This window comes from Hemitrygon akajei, chromosome 11 (genome assembly GCF_048418815.1).
Source record: "Hemitrygon akajei chromosome 11, sHemAka1.3, whole genome shotgun sequence".
Classification (NCBI taxonomy): Eukaryota; Metazoa; Chordata; class Chondrichthyes; order Myliobatiformes; family Dasyatidae; genus Hemitrygon; species Hemitrygon akajei.
This window is the reverse complement of record NC_133134.1, coordinates 161,425,029-161,437,152: the sequence shown is the minus strand read 5'-3', so window position 1 is coordinate 161,437,152 and position 12,124 is coordinate 161,425,029. Positions and strand designations below refer to the sequence as shown.

Here is a 12,124-nt window from a genome sequence, read left to right as displayed (position 1 = left end):
GCTTTCGTCGCAATCCCACTTACATGCTGGGTCCATGACAGATCCTCTGAAATAGTAACACCCAGAATTTAAAGTCTCCACCTCTGATCCTTTGATGAGGACTGGCTCATGGACCTCTGGTTTCCCTCCTCCTGAAGTCCACAATCAGTTCCTTGGTCTTGCTGACATTAAATGAGAGGTTGTTGTTATGACATCACTCAGCCAAATTTTCAATCTCCCTCCTGTATGCTGATTCATCACCACCTTTGATACAGCCCAGAACAGTGACAAACTAAAATAATGAATTGGAGTTGTGCTTAGCCTCACAGTAAAGCGAGTAGAGCAGGGTCTAAGCACACAGCCTTGTAGTGGACCTGTGCTGATGGAGATCGTGGAGGAGATGTTGTTGCCAATCCGAACTGACTGGGCTCTGCGAGTGAGGAAATCCAGGATCCAATTGCACAGGGAGGTGTTGCGGCCAAGGTCTTGGAGTTTATTGATTAGTTTTGAAGGGATGACAGTATTGAATGCCGAGCTGTAGTCGATAAGGAGCATCCTGATGTATGTATCTTTGCTGTCCAGATGTTCCAGGCTTTTGTGAAGAGCCAATGAGATGGCATCTGCTGTGGACGTGCTGCTCCAGTAGGCAAATTGGAGTGGATCCAAGTCCCCTCTCAGGCAGGAGTTGATATGTTTCATCACCAGCCTCTCAAAGCACTTCAACACTGTGGATGTAAGTGCAACTGGGCAATAGTCATTGAAGCAGATCACCACACTTGGGCATCGGTACAGTGGTATGCAAAAGTTTGGGCACCCCTGGTCAAAATTTCTGTTACTAAGGCCAAAAAGTTCTATTTTAACTTCAGCAGTCCACAGGACTTGTTTCCAAAATGCATCAGGCTTGTTTAGATGTTCCCTTGAACTTTTTGAATAGAACTTTTTGGCCTCAATGAGCAAAGGTATGTTTGGAGAAAAAAGGGTGCAGAATTTCATGAAAAGAACACCTCCCCAACTGTTAAGCACGGGGGTAGATCGATCATGCTTTGGGCTTGTGTTGCAGCCAGTGGCACGGGGAACATTTCACTGGTAGAGGGAAGAATGAATTCAATTAAATACCAGCAAATTCTGGAAGCAAACATCACACTGTCTGTAAAAAAGCTGAAGACGAAAAGAGGATGGCTTCTACAACAGGATAATGATCCTAAACACACCTCAAAATCCACAATGGACTACCTCAAGAGGTGCAAGCTGAAGGTTTTGCCGTGGCCCTCACAGTCCCCCAACCTAAACATCATTGAAAATCTGTGGATAGACCTCAGAAGAGCAGTGCATGCAAGATGGCCCAAGAATCCCACAGGACTAGAAGCCTTTTGCAAGGAAGAATGGGCGAAAATCCCTCAAACAAGAATTGAAAGACTCTCAGCTGGCTACAGAAAGCATTTACAAACTGTGATACTTGCCAAAGGGGGTGTTACTAAGTACTGATCATGCAGGGTGCCCAAACTTTTGCTTCGGGCCCTTTTCCTTTTTTGTTATTTGTGAAACTGTAAACCTCAAACCTGTTCCACCTCTCCCCAGTTCTGATGGATGCTCTGTGATGCTGTGTGCCTCTGATGCTGCTGTATGTAAGGTTTTCATTGTATCTGCTTATACACTTACTGTGCATATGACAATAAACTCACTATAACCTTGAAACATCAGCAACGGGGAGGATTAAATCTGTATTCCCCTTCAGAACTGCTGCCAGGCGTGGTGAGTGTCTCCAATGTTTTCTGTTGACATCTGGGTAAATGTAAGCACCTTTGTCTCACATATACTCAGTGGCCATGTTATTAAGTACACCCATATACCTGCTCATCAATGCAAATATCTATTCAGCCAAAATGAGACAGCAACTCTGCATAAAAGCATGCCGACGTGGTCAAGAGGTTCAGTTGTTGTTCAGACCGAACATCAGAGTAGGAAGAAATAGACTTTGACTGTGGAATGATTGTTGATGTCAGAAACGAGAAAAACACCCAGTGAACGGCAGTTCTGTGGGTGAAAGTACCTTGTTAATGAGAGAGGTCAGAGGAGAATGGCCAGACTGGATCAAGCTGACAGGAAGGTGACAGTGACTCAAATAACCACGTGTTACAACAGTGGTGCGGAGAAGAGCATCTCTGAACCCACAACACATCAAACATTGAAGCGGATGGGCTACAGCAGCAGAAGACCATGAACATTCACAGTGGCCACTTTATTAGATACAGGAGGTACTTAATAAACTGCCCACTGAGTGTAGGTTTTTCAATGCATGTGTTTATAAATCTAATGTACATATGACAATAAAACTCATCTATGACCTTGAAACATTAACAATGTAGAGGATTAGATCTCTTCAGAATTGCTGCCAGACATGGAGCGTCTCTCTGACACATTCTGTTGTTATTCAGGTAAGTGCAAGCATCTTTGTCTCACATATTTAAATATTTATTGAGTTCAATGCCACAACCATTACAAACGTAAACAGGAATGACTTACATTTTTTTCTCGAGACCTTGCTATTTCACAGAGGATAACTGTAAAAATATTTTTATTACAATGGATATTGGACTTGCAACTTTCTGAAAGGGTGGGTGGAGGGAAAAATCCCCTTCGCATCCACCACCTGTTACATAGAGATCATAAAACCATAAGACACAGGAGCAAAATGAAGCTAGCTGGCCAATCGAGTCTGCTCCACTATTCAATCATGGCTGATTTACACTTTATTAGGTACCTCCCGTAATTAATAAAGTGGCCACTGAGTCTACGTTTGCGGTCTTCTGCTGCTGTAGCCCACCCACTTTAACGTTCGATGTGTTGTGTGTTCAGAGATGCTCTTTTGCACACCACTGTTTCAAAGCATAGTTATTTGAGTTACTATTGCCTCCCTGTCAGCTTGAATGAGTCTGCCCATTCCGCTTTGACCTCTTTCATTAAAATAGGTAGGCCTTTTCACCCACAGACCTGTCATTCACTGAATGCTACTTGTTTTTCACGCCTTTCTCAGTAACTCTAGGGGACTGTTGCGCGTGAAAATCCCAGAAGATCAACAGTTCCCGAGAAACTACCTGTTTAGTACCAACAATCATTCCACAGTCGAAGTTACTTAGATCATTTCTTCTCCATTCTGAATTTTGGTCTGAACAACTACTGAACCTCTTGACCATGTCTGCATGCTTTTATGCATTGAGTTGCTGCCAGGTGATTGGCTGATTAGATATTTGCACTAACAAACAGGTGTACAGGTGTACCTGATAAAGTAGCCACTGAGTGTATTATTCCTCTCAACCCCATTTTCCTGCCTTCACACAATAATCATTGATGCTCTTACCAAACAAGAACTTATCAACCTTAATCAAGAGCTTAGAGGGTTAAGGTCTCCGGTCTGTAAATTGGATTAGCCTAAAATCTATTAATGGTCAACATGGATAGAACATCTCCAAGAGGACTATAACCTTGCCATGGCTTGGAGGCTTCTGTGCCTCAGTGATACAGAGAAACAGGTTGGCTGGAGTCAGGGCTTCATGCTTTGGCTCTTGGTAAGGTCGCCCATGCTAAACAAGTCAAAGCGTAGAGGCCGGACTAAGAGTGGTCTACCAATCCTCCAGGTTCAGGAATTCGATTACGGGCTAACAATCCTGACTGGTCAAAAATGGCACAAAAACAGCAATGAAAGAATACCTTCATTGCTGCCCTAAGTGCTAGCGGCATAACGTGCACTAAGTAAGTTGTGGTCAGAATAGGTCAAATACCTTTTTCTGTGCTGTAGGTTTCTATAAGCCTCTGAGATAGCGCAGCTCTGCTACAGTAGGTACTCTGTCGCACCCACAAAGCGCCATCAGGCTCCTAAAGCAGCAACTTCACTCACCGCAATGCTGAACTGATTCCACAACCCACAGACTCCCTTTCAAGGACTCTCCAATTCATGTTCTCAGTATTATTTATTACTTTTTTTATTTGCACAGCTTGCCTTCTTTGGCACATTGGTTGTGTGTCAGTCTTTGTGTGTAGTTTTTCCATTGATTCTATTGTATTTCTGTGTTTGTCTGAAAATGCCTGCAAGAAAATGAATCTCGGTGTAGTATAGAGTGACATATACATATCTTGATCATAAATTTACTTTGAATTTTGAACAAAAGGCAATAGTATAGTGGCAAATGAGTGTCCTTGGTCTTGGTGGCTGAGCGGCGAATTTTGGTCAGGACAACAGAAGCAATTCCCTGAAAAAGTATCTAGTACTTTCCCAGTGTACATGACGAATACATTCTTCTCAGGCTTCCAGCTCGGTACAAGTATCAACTTTAAGCCATTGAAATAAAACTAGGGAAAAAGAATTTTAACAAAGATGAAGGTCTCGTTCTAAGTAGGGATAGTGGAAAACTGATTGGATGAGGACTAACCAATCAGGAGGGACCAATGATGGGGGTATATATACGACCGGACTAGACATGCCCAGGCATAATCCCTGATGAAGATGGCAGAGTTTTTCATCAAAATGTCAGTTGAAATTGATACCTGTACCCAGTTGGAAGCATAAGAAGAGTTAATTCCCTGAAATTTCATTGGTACGAATGGCCGGATTGTAAATGTTTGTCTGAGTGGGGAATTAAATGGGAAGCATGCCAGCATATTTACTTTCTCAGGAGGTTAAACTTGATCCAGCTCACTGGATTTTTTTATTCTGATGTTTGGTCTGAACCTCTTGACCATGTCTGCAGCTTTTATGTATTGAGTTGTTGACACATAATTGGCTGATTAGATAGTTGCATTAACGGGCACATGTTCAGGCATACCTAATTATGTGGCCATTGTAGACAGCATAATTTAGATTAAGAGGGGAAAGGTTTAATAGGAACTTGAGGGGCAACTTTCTTTCATAGATGTGGCATGAAGGTCAAAGCCCAGAGCTCAATGAGTCTGGAGGGAGGAAGTCCAAAGGTCAAGCCTCAAAATCTGGGCCAGGAACTGGAGGACAGAGACATGTTCTCTACGAGTCTGAGAGTCCAGGGCCAAGAGAGACCGGAGATCCAGAAGTGGCCTTTCCTGGGGTTCAAGCCCTGTTGGTGTGTGTGAAGAGAAGGAGGAAGGGGGTTTGTTCTGCTTTTGGTGTCTTGTTTCATTCTGTTGCTGCCAGTGTTCTGCTGAACATTGTGGGCACAATGACCCTTATGGGATGTGTTGGTTTTTAATGTAAACTACGCTTTTCACTAACGAGGTGGAGGGTACGCCTCTATCAAAGGGGGTGTAAGGCGCTCGTTCCCTCCGCTAGCCTGCAGGCCACCCTTGAGAAAAGTGTAGCACCTGATTAGTGCCCCCCCCCCCCCCCCCGCCTTGATCCGGGTCACGTGAAGCCAGGGGAGCAGGTGGTGGATGGTCATGTGAGCAGCCGGTGCAGATCACAAGTCCTGGTTATGTGATCACTGATGCCAGGCAGACAATCTCTGACATCCTCCTGACCTGGAATTAACTTCTCAAGAGATCACTCTTCCTCATCCTCACCCCAACGTTAGACCTGTGTCTTTTCCAGTTAGAAGCCTGTGACATGATGTCTAGGCCCATGATTCATCCTGGTTACTGTCTCCCTGCAGTGGCTCCAAGAGGGAGATGGACTAGGCCTTACCATCTCAAATAGAGCCTCTACACTCTTGGATTGGTTTTCATCACCCAAAGGGCATCATTGAGAATCTTCCCCCAATGACATAATCTGGGTGGCGTGGTAGTGTAGCGGTCAGTGCAACATTTTATACCACTGGTGATCGGAAGATCAGGGTTCAATTCGCAGCACTGTTTGTACAGAATTTGCATGTTCTCCCCATGACCACATGGGTTTCCTCCGGGTGTTCTGGTTTCCTCCCACATTCCAAGGACGTACGGGTTAGGATTGGTAAGTTGTTGGCACGCTATGTTGGAGTTGGAAGCATGGTAACACTTGTGGGCTGCCGTCAGCACACAAGTTGGTCGTTGATGCAAAAGATGCATTTCACTGTTTGCTTCAATGTAACATGCCACAAATAAAGCTAATCTGTAATCTTTATCTTTAATCTTTAACGGGTAGATTGCACATAGAGCCCCACTGGCCTTGTTATTTCATCTGCCTTTCTCCTGCCTCCCGATGAAGTGGAGAGTGAGGGGTTGACTAAGGAGTGGTGTTTCAATCAATCATGAAGTCTAACTAGATAAGGCCATAAGATCATAATATACAGGAGCAGAATTAGGTCATTTGGCCCATCAAGTCTGCTCCCCCATTTCATGATGGCTGATCCTTTTCTCTCTTAGCCCCAATCTCCTGCCTTCTCTCTCTATCCCTTCCTGCCCTGACCAATCAAGAACCTATCAACCTCTGCCTCAGATATACCCACTGACCTGGCCTCCACAGCTGCCTGTGGCAATGAACTCCGCAGATCTTGGCCACGGAGACTCAGCAGGTCAGGCAGCATTTATGGAGAGGAATGAACAGTCGATGTTTTGGGCCAAGACCCTTCATCGGGACTCATCATCTGATGAGTATCCTCAGCATATTTAGTTTTTATTTTGGGTATCCAGCATCTGCAGTTTTCCTCTGCTTCCTTTGTTCTTGTGTAAAATGTCACTGAGATCTTTTAGCACCCATTTTTATTCATGATTCAAGATTGTTTAATGTCATTTCCAATACACAAGAGAATGAAGTAATTGTTACTCTGGATCTGATGCAGCACAAAATAAACACAGTAAGATAAAGAACACAATAATCTAAAATACACAATGAATATAAACCCGTAAGATAAACTTATACACAGACTGATTGTATGTCCATAGAGTGACGCTAGGCGCAGGAGTGCCTATACACAAGGTGACTCTGACAGGAAATGATAAAGTAGTGGCGGTTTGGGGGGAGGAGGGGTGGGTTAGTGGGTGGAGGTGTTGATCAGCCTCACTGCTTGGGGAAAGTAACTGTTCTTGAGGCTGGTGGTCCTGGCGTAGATGCTACATTGCCTCCTCCCTAACAGGAGTGGAGCTTACAGTCCATGAGGAGAGTGGGTGGGGATCCTTCATGATGTTACCGGCCCTTTCCCGGCACCTTTCTGTGTATATATGTTTTATGAGCAAATTGTTCATAAATTTAATTTAAATTTAAGGAATTAAACAAGCAACTGCAGAATCATTTTACACTAATGCGTAAGGATAAATGACACTGGTTTGCTTCACAGTTCTGTAACATCTAAAAATGCATTAGCAGCCAGACCTCTGGTAATCTTTGTTGTAACGCAAGAAGCATAATAGATTATTTCCACACCGAAAGCTTTGATAAATATTGAAGGGATAAAGACCAACTAATCCGTTGTAATGATGTGAATTGAGGGATGAATGTGAGTCAGAATAACCACATTTCAAATTAAGGTCCAATTAATGTCAGAAGGGGAACAATGGTGCCGTGCATAATGACTGATGTCTGTAGAGGAATGTCAGGTATACTGAGGTCAAGTGCCCACAGAAATTCCTCAGTCGATTTCACCCAGAACTAATCAGAGTTCATTTAGGATTTTCTCAGGAAAAAGGATGCAGTAGATTCAATTTCCATGCTGCTTTGCCATTGATGGGAGCTATTCCTAAGTGTAAGGGGAACCGCGGCCAAATCTCCCACACATTCAGCTGTCGTCCACTGAATCCAAGCTCTGTGTGAAATTCCGCTTGAAAACCTTGTAAGATTGACTCAGGGAATCAGAATAAATGGTTAGAAAGTGATTCACGGGTGGCAGAGTAGCATAGCGGTTACTGTAATACTTTACAGCGCCGGCTAGAAGATTGGGGTTCAATTCCCACCACCGCCTGTAAAGAGTTTGTATGTTATTTCCGTGACTGCGCGGGCTTCCCCCCACATTCCCATGACATACGGTCTTGGGCATGTGATGTTGGCACCTGAAACATGGCAATGCTTGCAGGCTGCCCCCAGGCATATCCCCGGACTGTGTTGGTCATTGACGCAAATGGCACATTTCACTGTATGTTTCAACGCACATGTGACAAATAAAATTAATATTTCTTTAATCTTCCAAAAGAACATCAGTTTGATAATCCTTATGTGTTTCAGTCCAGTCTGACATTTATTTGATCATTTACTATTTTAGTGCTCTATATGAGAATGGGGATTCCTCCATCTCAGCTCTCTTTGAACTGGTGTGCGTCCAACATAGAGCAGGCTTACTACCTCTTTCAAATTCCAAAGCCAAATGGTAATGCTGGGCTTTCGGCGTCTTGATTCATAGATTCAAGAGGTTTTAGAACATGAAAAAATGCCTTCAATCCAACTTGTCTATGCCAACCAAGATTCCTTTCTAAACTGATCCCCGCTGCCTGTGTTCAGCTAATTTCCTATCCATGTGCCCATTCAAATGTCTTTCAAACATTATAGGTGAAGGGGGAAAGGGGTGGGGGGGGGGTCAATGCTTTTGCTGCTGTTTGAGTGAAAGGACGGGGAAGGGGGCTTCGGGGCTTCCATGTTTCTATCATTCATGCTCTGATGTCTGGGAAGAGTATGATCTTCAGGTTGTATACTGTATACATTCTCTGATATTAAATGAAACTTTGAAGCTGTCTCTGCCTTATCCTCTGACAGCTCGTTCCACTAACCTCTGTGTGAAAACTTGCCCCTCAGATCTTCGAAAACATCTTTCCCTTCTCACCTTAAAACTCTGCTCTCTAGTTTTAGACTCCCCTATCTTGAAGAGATTGGCACTGGCAAACAACGTGACCAATGGCAACGTCTTTCAGACAGCTCACGAAACTACTTCTTTTCCTTTCAATATGATTCTGCTGCTATTGGAACCTGTGATTTACATGTTCATAGTGTGTTTTTGGGCTGATTGAGTGATCCGGTGCTCTGCTGTCTCCGAGGGAGTTCAGTGAGGTTTGGAGCGGAGTGTGCAGCCTGGAGAACGTGATCCACTCCATTTTTTGCCGACTAGAGAGGAGAGCAAGATTGAAATCAACATGGAAGGGGAGTGGGTGCTCAGCACCGCCTGCCTGAATTTGACCAGTCTTGCTCGCTGCTGCCTGACAAAGGTATCTGTGTTTGACTGGCCTCTCTCTATCACTCATTCCTGCCAGAGGAATGTGCCGGTGTCTGACCCGTCCCTCTCTATCGCTCACTGTTCTCAGGGGATGGTGCCAGAGTCCTGGGTCTTGGGCAAGGTTTAATCAAAGTGGTTTGTGGATTGGGCTCTGTGGTTCATGTTACCTGGGGTTCACCTGGGGATACGAATGGACAATAAACTGGACTGGTCAAAGAACACAGAGACTGTCTACAAGAAGGGTCAGAGCCGTCTCTGTTTCCTGAGGAGACTGAGGTCCTTTAACATCTGCCGGACGATGCTGAGGATGTTCTACGAGTCTGTGGTGGCCAGTGCTATCATGTTTGCTGTTGTGTGCTGGGGCAGCAGGCTGAGGGTAGCAGACACCAACAGAATCAACAAACTCATTCGTAAGTCCAGTGATGTTGTGGGGGTGGAACTGGACTCTCTGACGGTGGTGTCTGAAAAGAGGCTGCTGTCCAGGTTGCATGCCATCTTGGACAATGTCTCCCATCCACTCCATAATGTACTGGTTAGGCACAGGAGTACATTCAGCCAGAGACTCATTCCACCGAGATGTAACACTGAGCATCATAGGAAGTCATTCCTGCCTGTGGCCATCAAACTTTACAACTCCTCCCTCAGAGTGTCAGACACCCTGAGCCAATAGGCTGGTCCTGGACTTATTTCCACTTGGCATGATTAACATTATTATTATTTAATTATTTACAGTTTTATATTGCTAGATTTCTACACTATTCTTGGTTGGTGCGGCTGTAACAAAACCCAATTTCCCTCGGGATCAATAAAGTATGTCTGTCTGTCTGATATGATGTGTTTCTAGTTTCTGGGTACTCCTTTTTTATCACTATTTTGTGTGGTTTTGATTGGGGCAGACTGGCTCTGTGTCCTGCAGCCAACAAACGACACAGTGCTAAATTGAACTGAACTGAACTAAACTTCATAAGCATTCCTAGACTGTTTCAAAGGTTTGATGATTCATATTCTGTGTTATTGTTGTGCTATTATTGTGTGATTTATTCTTTTTTTGTGGGTTTTGGTGTTTGATATTTTCTTTGAATGGGTTCTAAAGTGTTTCTTTGTGCTGTGGCTGTCTGTGGGAAGATGAATCTCAGGGCTGTTCGCTGCATACATAGCTTGATAATAAATGTTCCTTGAATCTTTTGGAAAACAGATGTATACATTCCTGGATCAGCATGGGCAAAGTCTTGTTATCAGGTCATATCTCCACCATCAGTGTGATCAGCAATCCTCAAATGCCTGTTACACCACTGGCGTTTAGGGCAGCAATGTCTGTCCTTGGCCATCTTCTCTATTGTGATCTAAGGTCCCCATTTCTGCCTCTTTGGTCTCCCGCGTTTCTTCCACCCTTCAGGGATCCAATGAAGAGCTGTTTTAATGATGGAGCTGGCCTCTCTTCTCATCACCCTCAGTGTGAGATGTGTAATTAATGACTAGGATTTGCTGAAGCAATATATCTCAGAGGGGCCCTGCCAACTGGATCTACTTACTGTATGTAGGTTTAGGTCAGGGGTTCCCAACCTGGGGTCCACAGACCCCTTGCTTAATGGTATTGGTCCATGGCATAAAAACGGTTGGGAACCCCTGGTTCAGATGCTGTCATATTTGACCACAAGGTAAATGATAATATTGAGATGATGAGACCACAGGGCATTTGGTGCCTAGCAGGAAAAGTTATCTCATGTGACCGCATCACATTCTGAAAGACCGGCGAATGAATTCCCCCTCACACTTTGAACCGTCAGTAACATCCTTTGATCAATTTTTCTGCTTTAGCCCATAAAAACATGCAGTGTGCAATTAACGTTCCAGGTTGGGGACTCTATACTTCCAGCCTTTCAGTTAGAAGGCAGCAGAGACCCACTTCCATTAAGTTGCTATTTTTACAGCTGAACATTTTCTGCGAATGCAGGCACTGAAGATTTCCACAGCAGCAAGGAAATTAATGAGTGGCTCATGGTTCACTGACGCAGTGTTGCAAAGCCACAGTTGGACTGCACCGGCCTGGTTCTCACTGAATGCTACCACAATTAAATACGGACAATGCAGCGGCAGAGAGCTACTGGGATTCTCACACAAGTACAGGCTTCCTTAGGTAGCTTGATTGACCTTCTAACATCCCAAAGCTTTTCTGCCATGGAGTAGGTGCCGCTTACTTAGGATGGGTTTAGCTCAAGCAACAGACAAGGAGCTCAAAGCCATCCAGGAGAAAGTTCTCCACAGATGGCCATACCCTGCTGTCTAAGTCGGTGATAGGAAGGCAAATGCAATGTCGGCACTCATTTCCAGAGGACTGGAATATAAAAGCAAGGATGAAATGCTGAGGCTTTATAAGGCATTAGTCAGACCATATTTGGAATATTGTGAGTAGTTCTGGGCCCCTTATCTAAGAAAGGATGTGCTGGAATTGGAGGAGGTTCATGAGAATGAAAGGGCTAATGTATAAAGAGCATCTGATGGCTCTGGGCCTGTACGCAGTGGAGTTTAGAAGAAGGAGGGGGGATCTCATTGAAACCTACCAAATATTGAAAGGCCTAGATAGAGTAACCGTGGATTAGGCTGTTTCCAGTAATAGGAGAGCCTAGGACTAGAGGGCAAGGCCTCAGACTAGAAGGACATCCCTTTAAAACAGATGTCCTATCTAAATTAGGTTTAATCTTAACCAAATCCTAATAAGATTAGGAATTTATTTAGCCAGAGGCTGGTGAACCTATGGGACTCATTGCCAGAGAGGGCTGTGGAAGTCAAGTCAGGTTAAAGCAGATTTTGACGGGTTCTTGATTAGTAAGGGCATCAAAGGTTACAGGGGGAAGACAGGAGAATGGGATTGAGTGGGATAATAAATCAGCCATGATGGAATGGCAAAGACTCAATGGGCTGAATGGCCTAATTCTGCTCTTTATTAATGGGATTCCCTTCCTACCTTCCCTTCACAACAACATTACACTACTGACTAATGTACTGATTACACTACTGACTAATGTACTCCAGTAAGCATCTGAAAAGAAATACAGTCAACAAGCAGGTTT

General features: G+C 44.2%; 1 protein-coding gene across 1 annotated transcript in view; it reads right to left on the bottom strand.

The window, feature by feature from the left end:
• The window catches only part of LOC140736195 (N-terminal EF-hand calcium-binding protein 1-like), a 161,547-nt gene that overhangs the window by 42,076 nt on the left and 107,347 nt on the right, over positions 1 to 12,124 (bottom strand). The gene's annotated exons all lie outside the window — the stretch shown is intronic.